The sequence below is a fragment of the Sus scrofa genome, chromosome 9 (assembly GCF_000003025.6).
Source record: "Sus scrofa isolate TJ Tabasco breed Duroc chromosome 9, Sscrofa11.1, whole genome shotgun sequence".
Taxonomy (NCBI): domain Eukaryota; kingdom Metazoa; phylum Chordata; class Mammalia; order Artiodactyla; family Suidae; genus Sus; species Sus scrofa.
The window spans coordinates 16343109-16367225 of NC_010451.4; the positions used below are offsets into that span (position 1 = coordinate 16343109).

A 24117-nucleotide genomic window follows, 5' to 3' on the forward strand; every position below is an offset into this window, starting at 1 on the left:
TTTCAAATTCTTTTTTTACAGTATTGTGCCCTTTGAAAAGCGTACCATCAGTGCTTTTCTTTACAAAAAGTATGACATAAACACACACACACACACACCCCTTTTGTAGGAGTTCCCTAAGCTGAACTGCTTTACATTTGTCTATCTAGTGGTTAGTCGTATTTCGATTTGTAAATTAGGTAATACAGATCATGGATGTTGCATCAGTGGTCAAATCTTCCAAAGAATAATTGTGAATCCTAATTGATCAAAGTGAAAACAACAAAGGAGGTAGACATAATATCACCTAGTTACACTTAGCTTCCTTCAAGAAAAAGCTCTTGGTTTGCAAGCTACCATATATAAAATGGATAGACAACAAGATCCTATTATATGACACAGGGAACTGTATTCAATATCCTATAATAAACCCTAATGGAAAACAATTTTTTTAAAAAGCTCTTGTTTGTCTACTGTTCATAGAAAGCCTAAGTAATACCCAAATAATGCAATTAATAAGAGATTTAGGGAGTTCCCGACTAGGAACCATGAGGTTGCGGGTTTGATCCCTGCCCTTGCTCTGGGTTAAGGATCCGGCATTGCCGTGAGCTGTGGTGTAGGTTGCAGATGCGGCTCAGATCCCGCGTTGCTGTGGCTCTGGCGTAGGCCCGCAGATACAGCTCCGATTAGACCCCAAGCCTGGGAACATCCATATGCCGCGGGAGCAGCCCAAGAAATGGCAAAAAGACCAAAAAAAAAAAAAAAAAAAAGAGATTCATTGTAGTGCTCCACAGTAGGCTGCTACTTAGGCCTGTAATTCTTAAATAAACATATAATGAAAGGCCCTGCCTGCTCAAGGAGACCCCTGAGAACCTACCAAGAGCAGAAGGATCACCATATATTTAGAAGGACTGGTATGTCACGTAAAAAGTTGAAAATGTCCAAAGAGAGGACAAAACTTGTGCAAGATCAAACAAATCTTTTCAATAATGTACACTTCTTGCTATGGGTTTCTATTCCTTTAACAAATTCACTTAAAAATATACCTTAATTGTCCACATTGAGCAGAACAGATTCCCTATTATAGAACTTGCATTCTAGTGGACTCTAGATGGACTAGAGTCTAGTGTACTCTAGACCTCTAGGACTTCAGTAAGTGCTTTAAAGAAAATGTAGGAGTTCCCATCGTGGCTCTGTGGAAATGAATCTGACTAGCATTCATGGGGACACAGGTTTGATCCATGGCCTTGCTCAGTGGATTAAGGATCCAGCAATGTGGAGAGATGTGGTGTAGGTTGCAGACACAACTTGGATCCTGCGTTGCTGTGGCTATGACATAGGCCAGTGGCTATGGCTCCAATTTGACCCCTCGTCTGAGAATCTCCATATGCCGCAGGAGTAGCCATAAAAAAAAAAAAAAATGTAGAGGGTGACATCATAGAGAATAGAAGGAACATGAAAGGTACTATCTCAGGAAAATTACTCATGAAAAGCCTCTTGGAAGAGAGTGTGTTGGGCTAATATCCAAATTTGAGAAGAAACTCTAGGGAAAGAACATCCCAGGCAGCAGTGAACTCAAGTACAAGGTGTCCCTGGGAAGAACACAATGGATACTAATGCGGAAGAGAGGAGAATTACCATTGAGGTCAGAAAAATATCACTGCTCTAAAAAAAACCAAAAACCAAAAAACAAACAAACAAAAACACCCACTCATTACTGGTGGGAATGCAAAATGATAAAATCACCTTGGAAGGCAGTTTGGTAACGTATTATAAAACTAAACATCATTTTACCATAGCATCCAGCAATCACATTCCCTGGTATTAACTCGAAGGAGGTGAAAACTTCTCTCTGCACAAAAACCTACCCATGGATATTTATAGCAGCTTTATTGATAATTGCCAAAACTTGGAAGCAGTCAAGATGTCCTTCAATAGAATGGATAAATAAACCATGAAAAGACATAGAGGAAATTTAAAGCATACTGCAAAGTGAAAGACTTTGATATGAAAAGGCTACATGTCACATGAGTACCACTATATGGCATTATGGAAAGGGCAAAATTATGAAGAGAATAGAAAGATCAGGAGTTAGACAGGAAGGATGGGGGGATGAATACCACAGAGGATTTTAGGGTCATGAAACTATTATGTATGATACCAAAATAATGGATAGGAATAGACGTCATAAAACATTCATCAAAACCCATGGAATGCATAACACCAAGAGTGAACCCTGATGTAAACTGTAGATTTTAGGTGATTATGGTATGTCAGTGTAGGTTCATCTATTATAGCAAATGTACCATCCTGGGGGGAGACGTTGATAACAGGGGAATGTCTGAGTGTGTGTGTGTGTGTGTGTGTGTGTGTGTGTGTGTGTATGTGTGAGTGGGAGGGGGGGAATGTCAGGAGATATAGGAAAACACATTTTATTTTCTCAATTGTTTTGTGAACCTAAAACTACTCTTACAATAGTCTATTAAAAGTGAAAAAAATTATCAAACCATCTGGTTGATAAACCCGGTATTCTTACCCCATCTTGGGTTGACTAGAGCTGACTAAATCACAAAGCCAGGAGGTGGTATAGCTGGAACTAGAGCTAAAGGCTGATAAATTTTGAGAAATACCTCTTTCTATACACACACACACACACACACACATCCATGCCAAAAAATTAATAGATGTCCTTTCCTATCTAGAGGAAGATTATCATTCCCTATTGAATATCATGAAGAGTAATAGAGTATTACCACTCTGTTGTCTCAGAAACATAGGAAACCTGGGAGCTATTTTTTTTTAAGTAGACAAATTGATTATGGCAGAGACATAAACTCTCATCTGATTTTCTTTCTGACTGAATGAAAGGCCCGTGTTGTTCATTCTGCCTTGTGGTTCAGTGGGACCATGTCCCCAAATACCAGCCAACGGAATGTGAAGGAAGTGAGGCGTTTTGCTAATACACTGTGGTCCCTAACCTTTTAGGTGCCCCTTCCACTCACTAGCTGCCATTATGTGTCATCAACATTTGCTCCAGCAGAGGACTCTAAACCCTTGTAGATGAGCAAGCTGCTACAGTGAAGATACCTAGGCCTGCAAGACACTCTGAGGAAAACCACCCACCAAACCCGTCACTGAACTGGGACATGAATGTGGAATAAACCTTAATGGGGTAAACCGTGGAGATCTGGTTACCACTGTGTGGGACTGTGTGGGACTGTGTGGTAACCATATATGTTGCTATCTTCAAATTCAAACATATCGATAGTGATCTTCTGCTGGACGGTTAACCATCCATACTGTTTTCCACTTCAATCTTCAGGATATCTGACATGGCAAAGGAACTTTTTGACATGGATCATAGTTCAGTACTTCCTACTTTTCTTTTACACAAACGGTCAATACATAAAATAGAATAAGATGGAATTTGTTGAATTAAATATCTGAGAAGTTTGCACAAGCAAATGGACCCTTTAGAAAATGAAAACAGAGACGTGACTTTTAATTTCATCATGTCCTATTTGACTTTGGATGAGTTAGAAATTTCCCTGGGTAGGGTTGGCCTAAGATAGCTATAAAGATACTTCTAGATCTACAACAAACATATGGTGACCATCCAAGGCTTGTTTTTCTGTAAATACCCTTATCCCCTTCAGTTTGTTGATACTTCTAAAAATATTTGGTACACAGCCTTAAAGGACCCTGAGAACCTGTTATTTCCATCCTGTGTGTAAGCCGAATCATATGCCATAGATATCATTTTGCCTCTTCAGGTTGCAATTAATTCATTACGGTGCTACAGAAGGCTCTAACTTTCACTAGCTTCTCCTGAGATTTATTACAAGAGGTATTTTTTAGGATAAATCCCTTACCATCTGCCTAAATTTAGTATGTACAATCATTAGCAGTCATTATATCTAATCAACATCTAATCCTCATTAAAATAATACATTAATGAGATGAAATAGGAGTAAAAACCCAATAATGTTAAATGTTCATTTCCTTTGAATCAGCTTTCAGTAGCAGAAGATTTTCAGCCTTTTGAACCATGGCTCTAAAATAATATCTTGTCAATTTTAAGCCCTGCCTTGAGTTTTTCATTAGTATCACCTTCCACAGTAAATGGGTGCATCAAGTCCTAACTATAGCACAGTTCATTTACACAGTATTTACCCAGGTATTAAGGTGTAAAATTAAACTGTCCTAGTTCAAACAAGTTAGTGTTCCATAAACAAATGTATTATTTTAGTCTTTACATATAATATTTATACATTATTTTTGATGACTATTTATATGTGGAGATTAGCCAATTCATTTCTGTTAAGTCATAATTTTTTTGTTTGTTTGTTTGTTTTTTAGGGACACACCCGGGGCATATGGTGTCTAATCAGAGCTGTTGCTGACGGCCTACTCCAGAGCCACAGCAATGCCAGAGCCAAGCTGCATCTGTGACCTACACCACAGCTCACAGCAACACCAGAGCCAGATCCTTAACCCACTGAGTGAGGCCAGGGATCAAACCCGCAACCTCATGGTTCCTACTCAGAGTCGTTTCCACTGTGCCAAGATGAGAACTCCTCTGTTGTCATAATTTTAAAGGGTATAATTTACCAGTACCTGGGATCTATATGTTGCTGGGTCTGAATGATGTTATTTCATGAATAGCAACTCCCAATATCTAAGCAACCTTGAAACCCTCCAATTTTGAGAAGACCCAGAGACCATCTTAACAATGTTTGAGCATTTGTTCTCTCTCATCAATTATGTGATTAGATTGACCAAACCAAATGACATAAAAACATACCTAAATACTCAACTGCCCCCAGTTCCTTTCAACAACATTGTATATCAGACCCACTGGTTCACAAAAGGTAACTCTTTCCCTTACTACCATTGTATGTGTTTGCTCTCGTCCCAGTTTTCTTTATCAGGGTTGTCCTTCAGGCTTCCCACTGCACAGCCCTCAGTCTACTTATATCTTCTTTCACAAACTCTATATATGTTTTCTTGGCTGTTTTCCCACAAATGACTGTGCCTCTGATCTTCTGAAGGAGGAAACTAAAATTCATGGTATTTTTCCACTTATGGAAAAGCTAAGAAAATACTGAACCTCCATGAGGTAGGGAAATAGAGATTCTGCTATACACTTTTGCTAAAAATTGTGTTATTTACAAGGGAAAAATGGCATATGTATATGTGTGTATATACATATATATATATATAAGAAATGTTATTTTAAAACATTCATTGAAGCTTAAAACTTTCAGTACCATAAAATAATTGTTTTAAGCATTTAGTGAAGACAGTTTCTGAAATATATTTCATAAACTCTGATATTTTTATGCAGAGAAGCCTGATATAGGCATGTAAATAGATAGAAGATGGATGGATGGATGGATGAATAGACAGATAATGTATGAGGCTCAGAATCAAACACATTGGAACTATTATAAACACAGATTAACGTACAATCACCTAAACATGCTAGCTGTAAGTCTTTTTATCAGTTAAATAAAGAAACTGGAGTAAAAAGTTCTAAAGCCTATTAAGACTAAATTCCTAAATGCTAACCATGAGTTTATCTTTAGTTCATGTTACAGAGACATAATAAACACGTTATTTTTTTTTTTAATTTTTTTTTGTCTTTTTAGGGCCGCACCCACAGCATATGGAGGTTCCCAGGCTAGGGTTCGAATCAGAGCTACAGCTGCCAGCCTACGTCACAGCCACAGCAACTTGGCATCCGAGCCACGACTGCAATCTACACCACAGCTCACGGCAATGCAGGATCCTTAACCCACTGAGCGAGGCCAGGGATCGAACCCACAACCTCATGGATGTTAGTCGGGTTTGTTAACCACTGAGCCACTGCAGGAACTCCATAAACACAAGTTATTTTAATCATACTCTCTGCATGTTAAGCATCCTCTACATGTGAGATACTACAGAAATAGATATATTTGATAATCCTATGAGGTAGCATCCTTGCTCTTGATTGTAAACCAAATAATTATTTCTTCTTTATACTTTACTACCACAAACTATTCACATTTTTCCTACATGTAAAATGTACTCACTCCTACTCCAGGACTGCCAAAAGTCATTTGCTATTACTAGATCAGAACTGAAATCTAGGATCTAATTCTCTAAGTTAAGTCCAGATATATAAATGACACTAATACCTCAGCCCCGAGGTTATAGCTCCTCTGATCTAGAGACCTTGAACAATAGGCAAACAATAAGCATATTATGGTGAGACAGTGTTACAGTGTCAGATAATGACAATAGATATGCTTATTTAGAAGGAGAGGAATACCAAGCATATGGCAATCACAGGTCCATAGAATTTCTGAAATCTACCTGCTCACACCTCATTGGAACATCCTCTTCCATGGCCAGAAATTATTACTTGATTAGGGCCCAGTTCTGCTTCTTGGCAGTATCTGAGAGTCCATTTTCCTCCAAGATTCTGAATTCCACCGTCTAGCATGGTCTTCCTTTACTATACGTAATAGCCTATGATTGCCACTAAGTAGCAATACTCAGCCTACTTCATGCCATAGAAAATTGGGAGTCTGGAGACCTCCATGTAATTTGAACTATTCCAGTACTTTTTAGTCTGACTAGCACAATACCCTTAAATCTTTGCAGGTTTTCTCAAGTTTCTATGAACAAAGTTCAAAGTGTCTTCAATTTATCTGAACAAAGAGAATAAACTTGTGTGTCATTTAGGTTAAGTCTGTCAAATTATACTCCTCTCTGTTAAACAAAATACAAGCCCATACTCCTTTATGTGACAAGTCTTTTTATCTCTAGACTTACTCATAGTCATAATTAGGGATTACATTTTCTGGATCATGCCCTTAAAATCTATGAAACCCTTTTATTCCACTGAGAGGATTTTCTAATACCATCTTAAAGGCTTCAAAGTCTTATACACACCCTTAATTTATCTTTACCCTGAAATTATGTCATATCCAATAGGTGAGGAAACCATAGAAAGCACAAGAGAAATTAGTGGAACCATGTCTCTGAAGGACTTGGGTATAAGAGAAGCTGAGATGTCATGTTTACTAGAAAAGTAATGAATCTAGAACTGAGAAAACCTCTAAAAGGATTAATTCACAGATTATGCAGAATACACAAAGTTTCCTCAATTTATATGAACAGAGAATAAATTTGGTGTGTCATTTATGTTAAGTAGCCTTGGTTTATGTTAGAAAATTTACAGAAATGACCAAGTTAGTTTGTCATGCATAAAAAATTACCATAGCCAAGAGCAGTATTTTTCCATCTAAAATATTCCTTTAAGCACAACAGAGTAAGAATGTTGTATTCTGTGATTTGAGGACAAGGAGGAAACAGGGTTGTACTTGCCTCCTCTGCATCTACCCCAGTACCTATCTACACATTAAATATTTGCTTGCTTTATCAGATATCTAAGTCTTCTGTTTAATTTTAAGTGACACATCTTAGAATATAGTTAGTTCTGAGATGAATGACAGTCCGACAAGCAAGAGAACCAGATTGCTTTATAATTTTTTGTGAAATGCAGTTTGAGTCTTTTGTCTCAAATTGTTATCTCTGAGGCAGAAGCATCAGTATTACCTGGATGCTTATAAAAGAGATAGAATCTCAGGCCCAATTTCCAACCTACTGAGTCGGATTCTCCATTTTATATCCAGATGATTTTATGCACATGAAAATTCGAGAGGTACTATCCTGAACACTGATAAATGCTACAAGGTGACTAACCTGTAACACCTGCTGCAAGTGAGTTCATTGTTCAAAGGAGATAAACAAGCCAGTCGTTAATTCATTGTGTGACTGGTGAAGGATCATTGTTAGTGCCTTTCCTGAAGCCAAGTTTTGATGGAAGTAACGTGAGGGAGAGGAAAGAGCAAACTGTTATTTGAAATATCATTCATGCTGTTACAATGCTTATTACCTTGTGACAGAAAGAATAATAAGAATACAGACACCAGTACATAGATAAGCAAGAGGCAGAGCTGCAGAATCAACCAGCTATTTCCATTAACAAGTGAATAAGAAAGTTGCTTTCTGAAGGCATATTTACAGGTGAAAAAACCCCTAACAAACCAATTTTTAACGTTTGCTCAACTCTCCCAGCTGACTCCGAGATCTCAGAAAGAAATGCTTATTTGTGAAATCCACTGAGATTTCTCATTGTTTCTTTTGTAGTGACTACTAACAAATCAAGTACATAAATGGAGACAGAACACTAAGGACCCTGAAATAAGATGACATTCCAGAGACTAGTTCACAGAACAAGAAGAGCATAAAGTTGACCAGAAAAAGACACAGAGTGCACCCTCACCCGGACTCTACACTCATCAATAGGTAACAATTCTCAGCCATCTCGGAGAACATGGGATTCATTCCAGATCCTATTATCTATCTTCTATTCCATTGTAGGAACACACATAATGAGTACCATTTCTTCCATCATGGGGAGGATTCAGCTACTCTTAGTACATCCTGATTATCTTCATAAAACCCTAACGGAGGAACTTCTCTAAGTTTTTATTTAGATAACTATGCAATGGATACGCCCTTCCTGAATATTAGAGGTAAGATTCTGGTATACAGAGAGGTCCGTTACACCAGACATTTCTGAATGTTCTGGGAGATCTACTGTGTCTGAACCTAGTGCTCCTCTTGTGGTATTATAATCACAATTCCAAAATAGTTGTCTATCATTTACAAAAAATATGTTCAAGATTCTTAGGTCATGTCTGCCAATGTTACATCTCTCTTCCTGAAACTTCTTGCTTTTTTTTCTCCCTGTGTCTCTTTACATCAGCAGATGCAGGAGATACAACATATTCTTAGAACACATAATTCAGTATGCCACCTACCAACACTGATTCCTTAGAGAGGAAAACTCAGCATATTGAAATTTAGGTTGTCCTGTTGCCCAAGAAATGTTTTTCTTGCCATACAAATTCTTCTAAACACTAGCTGTATGCCGGAACCTATTTCCATGATTGATATGTCTGAGTTTGAAATAATTGTGTGTATATGTTAATATAACTAGATATCCTTCATTTTTCTGCTTGCCCTAGCGTGGGTTTTTTGTACAAGAGGATGCATCTTGACTCTTATGTACAATGTCTTATTTCATATGAGAATGATAATCACCATTCTTCACTTTTTTTAAGAACACAATCTATTAACAATTATGCATTAGTGAATCCCATATATATAATATATATGGTAGTGGAGAGCTACTATTTTGTTCCTCTTGTTTTTCTGGGATTCAGTTCTTTATCTTTGTGACAGAAACTACGTAATTATCTTGTAGGATCATTCTGAAAATTAATGAAATCTCACATATAAAGGCTGAAATACGTTGTTTTTCTCAGACCATGCATGGAAAAAACTTTAGCTTCTTCCACGTCCCCTTCCTTGACTCACCAAGGGGGCATTGAAGAGGTAAAGGGAAGTTGAAAGAGGATCTATAATTCTTTCTGCTGTCACAGACATGGTATCTCACGGAACAGAGGGGATTCAAGCTCCATCTGCTCATTTATTTAAAGATTCTGTGTGCTACCTATCAGTCTAGGTACTAAAAATATAATTTGAACGAGTATGAACAAATTCTTATTCAGTTAGGAAAGGTTATCCTCTAACCTTCGGGATGTTTAGTTAGTGTGAAGCACATCCCTCAACCAAGCATTACAGGCATGAATTTCCAGCTAGAATGAATCTCTACCCCACTCTTCAGTGTGCTTAATAGGGATCGTGACATTGCGATCTTAACTCTTTGCAAGTCCCTTCTGTTGATATGTGCACACTGCTTACTACTGCGTGATGGTTTCGATGATGATGGCGATGGTGATGAAGTTGAAAATGGGTATAGCATAATTTGAAATAATTTCTTCTCAGCCAGATTATTTTAAATGGGCTACTTTTCTCTCAGTTTCTTCCTGACCTTTTCAAGGAAAGATGGTTTGGGGTGGCCAGCTATTTCCACAATGATTATTCTCTGCCATTTTCTTCCTAGCTAATTGAGATAAAGCATCTCTGTTAAATAAGCAAGTTTTTCCTACTTGGTGATGACCTAGTTAATAAAGCTATTGACATGAAAATTAAGAAGTATACTTTCTCTTATCTGAAGTATCTATGTTTAGGATTCTTAAGGTTTGGCATTCAGAATTAATGACTTATAAATTCCCATTTTCTTCATTAGAGAGAAATGTATATATCAGTTAAAGAAATAAAGGATGCCTTCTATCCTTACCTCAAAAAACGTAACTATAAGGGATTATAGTTGTAACTGAAAGGAAATTGCTATGTGAGAAGAGAATTTATTATAATTTTGAGAATAGATCGATTAGGATGCCTCTGGCCATGTACCAGATACTATTATGGGTGCCTCATGCCATTTACATATTTGCGACTGGAGAAGTTACAGGTCACACCTGCAGATTCTCCAGAGCACTACCCTTGAGCTGCAGGTGATGTCTTGCTTGAAGGTGTCTGGAAGGTTATGCTTTACAACCTTCCTTAACCAATAGTCGTGGTCAACCAAATGGAGGATACTGGAAAAAAAGACCCCCAAGTCTTTCTTTCCTCTAAGCAACATAACATAAAAACAAACAGAAAGAAACTTCTGTGGTACAACATATGCTGCGGACCTCATAGTTTGTCTTCTTTGCCTCCCTCGCTTACTTAACAATTGCTACTGACACACTCCCTAACAAATTACTTGTCCAAGAAAATCCTCTGATTCTACTGCTAGGGGCCAAATCTAGGAGTTCTTGATCCTAGAAAGCCAACTTTGAGGAAGGGGACATGGATATGGATAACTCACTGGCTAAATGGCAAAAAAGCCCATTGTTGGGAGTAGGGAAAGTATGGACAAGTCCTGGGCATGCTCTCTAAATGCTGTCATTGAAATCTTTACTTCAGGTGAACTGGAATGGAACAGTGGTGAAGGAGATGCTACAGTTTATGAAATATAAACGACATTTAAAAGTGTAAGGAAAAGAGCATTTATAGCACTATTGATACAATAAAAAGAGAGTATCACAGGTTCAGGTAGAGTATTTATCTATTTTAATCAAAGATCCCACGGTATGGAGAAAATCCATAAGGTATTAATGCTGAGGCCTTGGGATCTAGGCAAGGACCTTCTAACATTTTCATGGCTGGATTTTAATAGTGTTTTGAACCAGGACTACTTTGTGTTTTCCCTTTTTAAGCAGGAATAATTACAGCAGCTGCTCTAGGCCTCCTCTACTTTTCCATCTTGGGGAGAGACAGATGACTCGTCTCTTTAGTTTCACATCTTTCCCGAAACCAACCCCTCATCCTACATTTCCAACCTCAGTGCTCCACCAGATAGTCTACTCTACAAACCTTGGAGTCCTCACAGACTTCTACAACTTGACTAGCTGAATATCATACCATGTGGAGTTTCACATGTATTTCTTAGAACTCTTCTGTTCAGTAGAGCTACCATTTCATCACAACCATGTTACCAATGAAGTTGAATTGAGCAGAGTTACCCCCACAGATAGAGCAAGTGTACTCCTGGTTGGGCATATATAGATAACTATGGTCACCTGATCCTAGAGCCTTTTCATCTTTCCAAATTTATCTTTAAATATACAAAGTTTTGTTGAACTATACTTAGAAAATCCTAGGACACTACCAGAAAACTGTTAGAGTTCATTAGTTAATCTGGTAAAGTTGCAGGATACAAAATTAATACAAAAATGGATTACATTTCTATATACCATTAAGTAGAGATTAGAATGAAAAATTAGGGAAACAATTTCATTTATCATCACATCAAAAAGAATAAAATACCTAGGAATAAACCTACCTAAAGAGACAAAAAACCTGTAGTCTTAAAACTATAAGATGCTTATGAAAGAAATCAAAAATGACACACACAGATGGAAAGATACACCGTGCTCTTGGATTGGAAGAATTAATATTGTCAAAAGGACTATACTAGCCAAGGCAATCTACAGATTAAGTGCAATCCTGAAAAAATTACCAATGATATTCTTCACAGAACCATAATAAAATATTTTAAAATTTGTATGGAAACACAAAAGATTCCAAAATAGCCAAAGCTGTATTGAAAAAGCAATATGGAGCTGGAAGAATCAGGCTCCCTGACTTTAGACTATACTATGAACCGAAGGTCATTAAAAACCGCATGGTACTGGCACAACAACAGAAATATAGACAAGTGGAACAAGACAAGAAGCCTAGAAATAAACCCAAGCATCTATGACAAAGAAGGCAAGAATATACAGTGGAGAAAACACAGTCTTTTCAATAAGTGGTGTTGAGAAAACTGGAAGGCTACATGTAAAAAAAAGAAATTAGAACATTCTCTAACACCATACACAAAAATAAACTCAAAATGGATTAGGGACCTAACCCTAAGGCCAGATGCTATAATACTGCTAGAAGAAAATATAAGCAGAATGCTCCTTGACACAAATCACAGCAATCTCTTATTTGATCCATCTGCTAGAGTAATGAAAATAAAAACAAAGATAAACCAATGGGACCTAATTAAACTTAAAAGCTTTTGCACAGCAAAGGAAATGATAAAAAAAAAAAAAAAATCAAAAAGACAACTGGCAGAATGGGAGAAAATCTTTGCAAACCAGGAGACTAATAAGGGAATAATCTCCAATATATAAACATCTTATGGATATCAAAAAAGCAAAAACAATCAGAAAAAATGGGCAGAAGATATAAATAGATATTTCTCCAAAGAAGACAGACAGACGCCAAGAAAAACACATGAAAAAATGCTCAACATCACTAATTATTAGAGAAATGTCAATCAAAACTACAACGAGGTATTACCTCACACCAGTCAGAATGACCAGCATCAAAAAGTCTACAAACAGTAAATGCTACAGGGAGTGTCAAGAAAAGGGAACCCCCCTACACTGTTGGTGGCAATGTAAATTGGTGCGACCTCTATGGAAGACCATATGGAGTTTCCTTAAAAAACTAAGAAAACTACCATGTAATTCAAGCAGTCACACTCCTGAGCATATATCCAAAGAAAACTTTAATTTGAAAAGATACATGTACCCCAATTTTTATTGCAGCACTATTTACAGTAACTAAGACATGGAAGTAACCTAAATGTCCTGTAACAGATGAATGGATAAAGAAGATGGTGGTACATATAAACAATGGAGGATTATTCAGCCATAAAGAACAAAATAATGCCATTTGCAGCATCAATGGACCTAGAGACTCTCAAACTGAGTGAAGTAAGTCAGAAATAGAAAGACAAATGCCATATAATATCACTTATTTGTGGAATCTAATAAAAAATGACACAAACGAACTTATTTATAAAGCAGAAACAAACTTGGAGTTCCCATCATGGCTCAGTGGTTAACAAACCCGACTAGCATCCATGAGGACACAGGTTCCCTGGCCTTGCTCAGTGGGTTAAGGATCTGGTGTTGTTGCTGTGAGCTGTGGTGTATGTTGCAAACACGGCTCAGATCCCACATTGCTGTGGCTCTGGCATAGGCTGGCAGCTACAACTCCGATTGGACCCCTAGCATGGGAGCCTCCATATGCTGCAGGTACCGTCCTAAAAGACAAAAAGACAAAACAAAAAACAGAGACAAATTTAAATATATCAAAATCAATCTTATGGTTACCATGTGTGAAACATTTGCAGGGTTGTGGGGGTGGAGGAGGAGAGAAACTGGAAGGTTGGGAATATCATATGCACACGACTGTATAAAATAAATGATTAATGAGAACCTACTTAAAGCATAGGAAAGTCTGCTCAATAATTTGTAAAACCTGTTTTCCTCTATATGAGAAAAAAATGGATCTATTTGTACGTATGACCGATTCACTTTGCTATTACACCATTGTAAGTCAACTATACTCCATTAAAATAAATAAAATACCCTTCAATTGAAACACTTTTTAAAATATTTATTTTTGTTATTCTCAAGTCAGAACCAAGAGTCAGTTCTACATATTTTTTTCATTCCTTCAAAGTACTCAATTTTCCCTTAAGTAAATCAATCAGCTACCTTGTTTATCTAAATCACTCATTAAGAAGGCCATCTTAATGACAAAAGTACATTCATTTGTGACACAGATCCTAAGGATTTCTCAACAATCAGCTTGCGAAATCAATCTAATCTAATGTTTAAACACATATGGCTTTTGTCTGTGAATATCCTCTTCAGGTGAGTTTTCTTGTTAAACTGCTAACACTTGAATGCATTCATTGTATGAATTCTCCAAGTGATTAATTTCATGAAATATCAGATCATAAGATCCAAATCTTCCTTCACTAGCATGCCTGAGAATATCTGAAGTTTAGGATAAGCACTACATAGTTACATTTTAAAATGTTATATAAATTTAATAAACCCACATACAAATATGCCAAACACTAGTTTGATTATCTAAATTCCATAAAGAAAAGTAAAATCCCTTAGTAAACTTTATTCATAAACCCATTAACCTCACCTGTAAATCCTAATGCTCTATTCTTTTCCTGCACAGAAACTACATGTTTAACATATAGCCACCATCACACAATTATTGCAAATTTATTCTATGTATCTGTTAGTCACCTTCTAGAAATCCATGGACAGGGTATTTTTCATCAGCTTCCTACTCTGCTCCCTTGTTTTCAGATCCCTTTCTTTCTGCTAATTTTAGTAGGTTGGAGTGAAACAGTTTATTTTATTGGAACTTGTGTTATATTTTTCTTTTTATAATTTTCTTAAGATTTCTATGTGCTCCCTTTCTCATGCCCCTCAAATAGTCATGTTTACTTTTTCTCCTGCTGTTTCTCCTAATAGCTTCTCTTACTTTAACAAAACCATATTGAAGAGTTGTTTTGTCAGTCAAGATCAAAATGGCTACGTGGAAGTAACAAACAACTTCATTATTTCAGAAGTTTATTGCAACAAACTAACCATTCACCCTTGCTAGCTCTACAGCATGAGCCATTGTAGTCACTCAAGGACTATAGTCGACAGAACTTAATTTTTTTTTTTTGCCTCTTTTTAGGGCTACATCCATGGCATATAGAGGTTCCCAGGCTAGGTGTCCAATCGGAGCTATAGCTGCCAGCCTACACCAGGGCCTCAGCAACATGGGATCTGAGCTGCATCTACAACCTTTCACCACAGCTCACAGCAATGCTGGATCCTTAACCCACTAAGCAAGGCCAGGGATCAAACCTGTGTCCTCATGGATGCCCGTCAAGGCCTCAACCACTGAGCCACGACGGGAGCTCCTGATGAAGCTTAATTTTAACCTTGATCCAAGGTCACTTTAAGCACGTGCCACAAAGAGCTGACCAACTTTAAGTTCCTACTCTAAAGTAATGCATTCCCCAGCTGCTTGCATTTCCTTGGATAAACAAGTCGTATGTTTGGGTCTAATTTAAATGGGTCAGAGCAATTCTGAGGAATTGTACAAAATGGAAAGCTCTTACAGACAGAAGAAGGCAGGGGCAAGGAAAAAAAAAAATGGATTACTTCATCCTACTTTAGGGAATGGAGGGGGTTGATCAGGCAGTTTACCTTACTTCCACTGACCAGGAAATTCCAGACTGACTAGTTAACCTTACATTCTTGGAAGAAGTTGAAACTGCAATTAGCTTAGGTATTAAATCTTGGTATGCTGATGTGGAGTTTAGCACAAGTGACGCCATTTCGGGCACACTTTCTTTTTAACAAAGCAAATTTCAGAATTCCGTTTTGTAACACAGTGTCTGACTTAAATATGCATAGTAGTTACTAACATCCCTAATGCTAATGCATTATTTTGAGATGGGCTGGGACCTGGAACATGAGACCCTTTACGGGAGTGCTTGCACCTGAACAAACATATCCTCAAAAAACAGAATACAAATAAACTGTAAGAAACTAAGAATAACTGTGTGCATGCACGTAATTGGTGGGAAATTTTGAACAATAAGATTAAATAAAAGGTCACAAACCTACTGCCAGTCCTGAGGTGTGGGAAGAAAAGCAGGGTCCTGGCCCATGATCTGTGTACAAGACCACCTAAGCCACCACTCCAGCCTGACCCTCTGACCCACCCCAACTCTCACCCCTCTTAAGGGACCGGCTTTCCCTTCCTCAAGGAACAATAAAGAAAACCTGTTACTTGTTTTCACTCCCTTGTGCTTCAGCAGAAGTCCCAACAAAGCCTTATCCAAATTCCTCATCTGGCCTCTTATCAATTTCTGTTGATTAAAGAGTCCAAGGACCCGTGTCAGTAACACTTGCACCCAAGTCACAGAATACTTAACTGTCAGTCTACACCAAAATGAAGAGAATTATATCTAAAATTCTGTAGTTTTCCTAAAGTATATCACTTAGCCAAGAAACTCAGGTGTGGTAATTTGCTTCTTCAGTAAATAACTACAAAATTAACAAAAACCATTCACCTGGTCATTTGATCGTCTAATTAGAGTAAAAAAAAATTAGGGCCGTACCCATGGCATATAGAAGTTACCAGTCTAGAGGTCAAATTGGAGCCACAGCTGCCTGCCTACACCCACAGCCACAGCCACAGCAGATCTGGGCCTCCTCCACCACCTCCACCACAGCTCACTGCAGTGATGGATTCTTAACCCATTGAGTGGGGCCAGGGATTGAACTCCATCCTTATGGATGGTAGTCGGGTTTGCTACTGCCAAGTTGCAAGAGGAACTCCTAGAGTACAATTTTAAGGAAGGTGTATAATTAAAGAATAGTTTCTTGTTTTAATATGAGCCCAAATTTGAAATTGTGTCAACAATATATCCTTTGTCTTTGGAATTATATTTCTTTGGGATGAAAATACTTGAGAGAATGGACTATTGCCATTTTAAACATATTAATCTTGACTTTCATCATAACAGTTGTTGCCATTAAAGTTTATATTTGATAGGAAGCCAAAGACAATGCATTTTTACCTTGAGGAAACAAAGATGCTCTCAATACTATCAACTGGAGACTAAGGGCAGGGGACCTTGACAAGCTTCTCTTTTAGTTAAATGTTGCTCTCTGCTGAGCACTAGAATAAAGTTCACAGTTCTGAGGTCTGAGCCCACTGTCAATTGCTATCTCTCCATTGTCATGGCAATTGTATTCTGTTGCATTTCTGCCAACTGTTTTAGATCTTTTTTGTCGTATCAACATATCAGATTTTTCCCTCCAACAACTCCAGAGTAAACTGGCAGTCAAGAATTCAGTTACCAGAGCTGACTGGATATCTGGTGCATAAACTTTCTGAACTGTCAGTCTTTTTACTCTGAATTAAATCAGGAGACAGAATACTGAACTTCCAAGTCTGTTAGAAAGAAAACAAAAAAGGGGGGAAAATTTTTGTAAACATTGTCACACTGGTAACTCTAAGCCACTTATGTTCCATTCATCTCGCCCCAAATTAGGGTCTGTTTACAACCCTTTATTGCCTCCTGGTTATCTTCAAAATAAAGTCAAAATTCTGGACATAAATGTAACAGAGTCCTTTTCCATTTTCTCTATTCCAAAATTTCTCAGCCTATCCCCTACTACTCTTCACCTGAACTCCTTGCTCACCCTAAATATTAAACACTGACATATTTATCATAGGGTTTGTCCTCAATGATGAAAAGAGGAAGTAAATATTTCAACGAATATAGATGAAATGCTGAGCATAGTTGGCAGATGAGTAAATAGTTCAAAGCCTAAGAATTTCTTTTGTATAAGATTTAAAGATTGTTTTGATGGTGGGGCATACAGGGACCCTAAGATGAAAAGAATTCTTTGTTACGTAGCTCCAAACAAGAGAAGGCTGCCAGGAAGGATGACACAGGGAGTTGTCTCTGCAAATGGGGTGACAAACAGCATGCTGAGTTATAGGGGTCAGCTTATGTATGGCAAATGGGGTGCAGCTGGCTAGGTTGCACTGGCTCCTTGGGCAATCTGAATAACTTCAGGACTCAGGAACATGGGAACTTTCTGTAGTTGTCTTGCACCTGGCCCTGGGGCAACTAGGGTTAGTGCATAGTGTTCCCTGACTGTGAGAGCCCCAGCCCCGATAAGGGAAGCGTTGCCGTGTGGACCTAATCCACCCCTGCTCAAGAACAGGAACTGACCAGCCTACATCTAGGGCCTCAAAACTGGGGGAAAAAAGTATTAAAAAATATTTTTTTCTCAGCTCCCTGAGCCACACTAACAAGGAATTTCACCGATTCCTTAGTGAAGAATGAGTTGAATTAAAACCAGAACCCTGCTATGTTTACATTCTTGTATACAGTATATAATCTGACATTCATTTCACACACGCACGTTTGTAACCAAGTAAGTCTGGCATTGCTTCTTTACTCCAACCCACAATTCTTTTACAAAATTATTCCTAAAACTGTAGTAATTCATTGCTTTTCATGTATCCAGTCAAGCTCCAATTTTTTTTTGTTTTTTTCAGTCCTGAAAAATAATTCTTTAGGTTATGATTAATGGTGTGCTTCTAAAAAAGGTTAACCTCAAGTGAAAACTGCTGTTAGAATTTTGTTGCCAGGGTGGCGTGTTTTGTTATTTATCAAAAAAATATGTTGTTTATCAAAAAAAATTGCTAATAATACCTACATGTAAAGATTTTCATGTTTTTGCAAATTAACCTTAGTTATTTTTTAACTGGAATTATTTTATATATTTTCCTTTCATGAAGCCCATCACAAACAGGAAAAGCAAACAAATGAATCCCTCTTGTACATTTTATTGGCAGGGTTAAACATCACAAACAACTAAGCATCATAGGCAAGTTTTTAAAGTATAAAATGGAAAATCAAGAGAAATAATGATCAGTCCCTGGATATGTGGCTTCTGGTTTTGAGCAAACCGAAGTCTGATATCATCACTCCACCCTAACAAGCTAAACAAGCTGACAAAAGTCAGTAATTCTTAGATCCCAAAAAGAGAAGACACAGGGCAAATGACTGGCCTCAAGATTATAGATAGAGGCAGGTGAATAAAGGGATTTGTCACTCACCATAGCAGAGACTCAGGAGCAGAAACTGCCTCAGGAACCAGTGCCAGGGTAAGAGAACCAAAACTGTAACTGATGAATTGCTGGAGGCTCCTTGAAGACAACTCTGAGAGGGTAAAACTTCAGGAGGGGCTTAATCAGAGGAGGATCTCCCATATTGTGGGATTTACCTCCAGGAGTACAACCCAGTTCCCATGCTACACAACAGAGAAAAACCTCTTCAGGCTTCCGGCAGGAGGAGGGGAAAAGAATCATTCTGAAATACACCAGAGCACTCTGATCTTCTTAATAAGGCCTGCCCCCAGGAGAAACTAATTAACTAAACCTAACCTACTGGGGTATTCTCAGAGACTAACTGACCAGGAAGGGAAATATTCAAATATCCTAATCCAGCCTACTCCAGCCACTCTGTCCCATCTAAGAAAGGAAGTAAAACACCTGAGAAACACGAGTGAATTCCATAGTCCAGAGGCAAGGTCTAACTAAAATTGAGAACTAATCATAGGACTATAGCTTGCTTCCCCTCCCCTCACACCTCAGCACCGCATTATTTAAGGACTAATTACAGTGGTTCCTTTTACCAAGTATTAACGTCTGACTTTCAAGAAAAATAATATAATAACAAAACAAAAAAAAAAAAAAAAAGGAATTTGAGAAGACAGAACATCAAGACCAGACATGGTAGGGATATTGGAATTATTAGACAAGAATTTAAAACAGCAATTATTAATATACTAAAGATTAATGGTAAACAACATGAAAGAACAGATGGGCTATGTAAACAGAGAGATGAGTCCCTGGCCGGGGGGACTTCTGGGCACATGACTTTCTGTGTCTCCCATTTCTTGTTTTTAGCTTTATCCTCAATGACCTTCCCTGAGTTTCAAAGGGCAGGTTCAAACATTTGCTAATCAGGAAAGGGAGGGGATACAGGGGCTAGGGAAGAGTAGTCAAGAAATAACAGTGCAATCTTGGGCAGAGTCCTGGTTTCTCCTCAAGGATATACATACCAATATCTTTGAGTCTTTCAGCAGAACTAAAACCCTCAACAAATGAAAGCATGAGAGGAGGACCACCAGAACCAGTCCTGGGGCCACTAAACACCAACTTTGAAGAAGAATGAATGAAAGCTTGCATCTATCCTGATCCTTATCTGTGGCCCTATTTTCCACTCCCCAAACTATAAAACCACTTCCTAATCTCTCCCAAGAGAGGGCACAGTCTTTAGGGCATTAACATGCTATGACCTTCTTTGCCTGCAAATCAATACAGCTATTTATTTCTCCTTCACCGAAAACTCTGTCTCTGCATTTCTATTTGGCACTAGTTGGGACAGAGGCTGTTTTGGCAGCATAAGAAAGCATCAAAAAGAAATGTAAGATATAAAAAAAAACACTGTAACAGAAATTAGGAATGTTTTTGGTGGACTTCTTGGTAAACTGGACATGGCTAAAGAAAGGATCTTTAGGCTAGATGATACATCAATAGAGTCCTTGAAAACCAAAAAACAAATAGAACAAAGACTGAATATCCAAAGACTCTGGGACAACTATAAAACATATAACATGCATGCAATGGGAATACCAGAAGGAGAAAAATAGAAAGGAACAGAAGAAATATATAAAACACAATGGCTGAGCATTCCTCAAATTACTGTCAGACACCAAAACACAATCCAGGGAAGTTTCTCCTCTCTCAGAGTTTCAGCTCCTGCAGTCTCCCATTGCCACAAGTTGCAATCACTACCCTGGGACAATTAGGGCTGGAGAAAAGAAAGTGAAAAACTAATAGATTACCGACTTCCTCTAAGCATAAGTTTCCCTTGTTCATTCATTGAGGCAGAAATAAAGTGAATCTCTTGGAACACCTTCTCTGGGACCCTGGACTTACAGATCACATAAAAGTATACCAACACATCGAACGTCCAAATTTCCAATGCATTGACCTCTGACCAGGGAACTGGACAAGAAAAAAAGCGGTAAGTTCACTGCTGGTTTGGTGGTTTATAGGTTCATTTCTTCCCTTATTTTCCTGCTACTCTTTTTTCAGAGTTTTCTCAAATAGCTGCTCAATGCATTTTTTTTTTCCAGGATTTATAACCACACTCAATGGGAGAGACAGGGTAGAGTGTGCTCAAAACTTCTCACCAGGAATTTGAAACCTAAAGCATTTCCATTTAATGTGATAATCCATATGTTCAGATTTAGGTTGATGAAAAAAATGACAAAAAGTCATCTAAAATACAATGGGAAAATTGGCCTTTCCCCCTCTGCATGTTATATATCTGATTTATATAATAAAGAATTATTTCAGAAGAGTATCTCTAGTGAAATAAAACCAACGTTTATGAGTGGGAGATTTTTTTCCCCAAGATAGTGGATCTTTAGTGGCACATATCACAAATCTTTTGATGGGATGAATTTCTGGGTAAAGGTAAAGTGCCCAGATAGTGGACTGCAGCCTTGACATTTGGCATCGATTGGTTAGCAACTGAATTAAGACAAAATTTTAAAGATTTCCTGTTTTCTCTGCCTTGAATATGCTTCTCTGGGAGAACTGGAGGAGAAAATTCACTTTTTTCAAAATAGTACTTTCTCTGTAAATATGTTTTGTTTGGAGGAAGTTCTACCCAAGTCCATTGTCCATTTTTAAACTGGGTTATTTGGTTTTTTGCTGTTGAGTTGTAGAAACTCTTTATACATTTTAGATATTAACCTCTTTATCCTTGGGTATTATCTTCTTTATTAACCTGCATTATTCTCAAGAACTTGTAGTGGAAATAGACATCTGGTTGGGATATACAAGTTTCTAGAGACTGATATTTTTGCTTTTGGATTAGACATAACTTCTTGCCAACTAATGCCTCTTTCTCCTTTCTTCATTCTCTTTCCTTCACTTATCTTTATTTTCTTCCATTTCTTTCTCTCCTTTTTTCTCCTCTTTTTCTGAAACTTCTACCTTCTGTTTCTGTATCTTTGTCTTTTTCCCCTTCCTTCCTTCACCCCCTCAGCCTTCCTTCTTCTAGTATTTATGCAATTTTCCAGGTGATGACTCATTTCAATATCAAGTCTGTTAAGTATCAGATGATAAGGGATAGGTCTTATTAGAATTATTTACTATGAAAAGCCCTTGAATATGTAAGATCCTAAAAACAGTGAAAATAAACAAAGTTAATGTGAGGATTCAACTAAATTGAAACTAAACACTATTACACTAAATATGAAAGAACAAAAATTTGCTAGTCTTTCCTTCATGTTATTAATTAATTAGGGACACAACAGTTTTAATAACATTTAGTCAAAGTGTACACACACACACTCTCAATTTTCCAAGTCCATTAGAAAAGTTAAAGATTGTAAAGTGTAACTCCAACAGAGCTGGCCCTATGGGACCTTCCTGGGACAGACACCACCACCCCACTTAGCCTATGCCCCTGCCTCTTATTTTAGAAAAACTTTAGAAAAACTATACCTTCTCTGGGTTCCAAAGAATAAATTTCATCAGAGAAGTTAGAAAATAAATAACCAAAGGAAAACAGTCAAGCAAGACAAAATAATAGTTTATCCATCAAATAAAGTCAAGGAACTTTATTTCAAGGGCTCTAGATAATATTCTTAGCCACATCTTTTGAGCTGTTTTGCAGATACTGAAACTCCTACCAGGTAGAAAAAGTTAACTGTATGCTACCCACAAGCACATAGACCTCAGATGTGTTGGAACCACAAGATAGACATGGCTGAGTCCCAACGACCTCACCACTGATCAATCCAAAGAATGTCCATGAACTGATCACACACCCCACACAATCCTCTCCCTCACCCTGTCTTTAAAAACCTTCTATGAAGCCATTGGGGAGTTTGGGTCTTTTAAGTACTAACTACCTGGACTCCTTGCTTGTCACCCTGAAATAAACATTGCCTTTTCCATCACCACAACCTGGTGTCAATAGATTAGCTTTCCTGCTGACAGACAAACAGACCCGATTTTGGTTTGGTGACATAACTAGCTATTAAAACAGACATAATTATTGCACAATTGCAACCCTTGATCTAATTATATAGTATAAAATCCTCCAATCTACCCTGTATTCTAAATCTGATTTGTTTGGAAGGTATTTTTTCTGTTTTTCTGAGTTATTCCTGTTTCATAGCATATATTTCTTATTTTTAATATGCCTAAGCATGCCATAGGAAAAAGCTGTTTTTGCATGAATGTACCCAACTTACTATCTTCACAAAAGTGTCTTTCTTTTTTTTTTTTAAATCTTGGTATATCAGAGGAAAAAACCCCTCAGAAATAACAGCATTTTGATCCTTCAGTTTTCAGATAAGGACAGTGAGGTTTAAGAGGAAAATATATATGTATTTTTTTTTTCAAGAAAGAAAGAGTGGGAGTGACAGGGCTAGGACTAGTACCTGGTATTCTGATTCTGAGTTCAATGATTTTTCTTGTGACACCGCAAAGCTTTTTTATGAATAGGTGAGAATCCTAAGATTGGCTAGATAGGTGTGTCCTTCTGTAAGTCAAGGTATTTATGTTGATGTCATGACTTGATTTCTTCATAAAGCCATGTAGTCTATATAATGAAGTTAGTAGAATTCCTCAATTTTTCTAGAAATCAAGGGAAGGTTTTTTTTAATTACAGGGAAATATTTTGTTATTTTAATAAAAATAATATACTGAAGTTATTAAAATGTCTCATCTCTGAAAGACCATCTTGTCTATATCAGTTAGAATACTGCTCTTCAGAAAAACGTTGGTTGTACTAAGTTGTGTTAGCTGAAAAATAATAACCCTTGCCAGGAAGTGACCACGATTTCAGTGGAAGGAACACATTCATCCTTGGAAATACCAATCTTAATCATAAACACCATGTGTTCAGTTAAAACACTAATTAAATGAATCATCTAGTCTTATAATTAGGTTTATCATGTTGTTCATCATAAGGAATGTAACGTGGTCAGGAAAAGACTCTAGCTGTAGATAAATTTGAATTTGAATCCCAGAGCTATTAAAAAGCTATGTGACCTTGGGCAAACTACCTAATCCCTCTGAGGCTTAGTTTTCACATCTATAAACTGAGATGCTAATTCTTACTTTCTTGACTCAGATGGGACA

General features: G+C 37.5%; 1 long non-coding RNA gene across 2 annotated transcripts in view; it reads right to left on the reverse strand.

Moving 5' to 3' along the window:
• LOC106504825 overlaps positions 1-19331 on the reverse strand; it is an 82449-nt gene extending 63118 nt beyond the window's left edge. Inside the window, exon 1 of one of the 2 annotated variants that reach the window (XR_002335552.1) lies at positions 19003-19331. This is a non-coding gene — a long non-coding RNA (uncharacterized LOC106504825). Of the gene's footprint in view, positions 1-15979; positions 16064-19002 lie in introns of those variants that run through there. The other variant, XR_002335553.1, reaches the window with a different exon arrangement.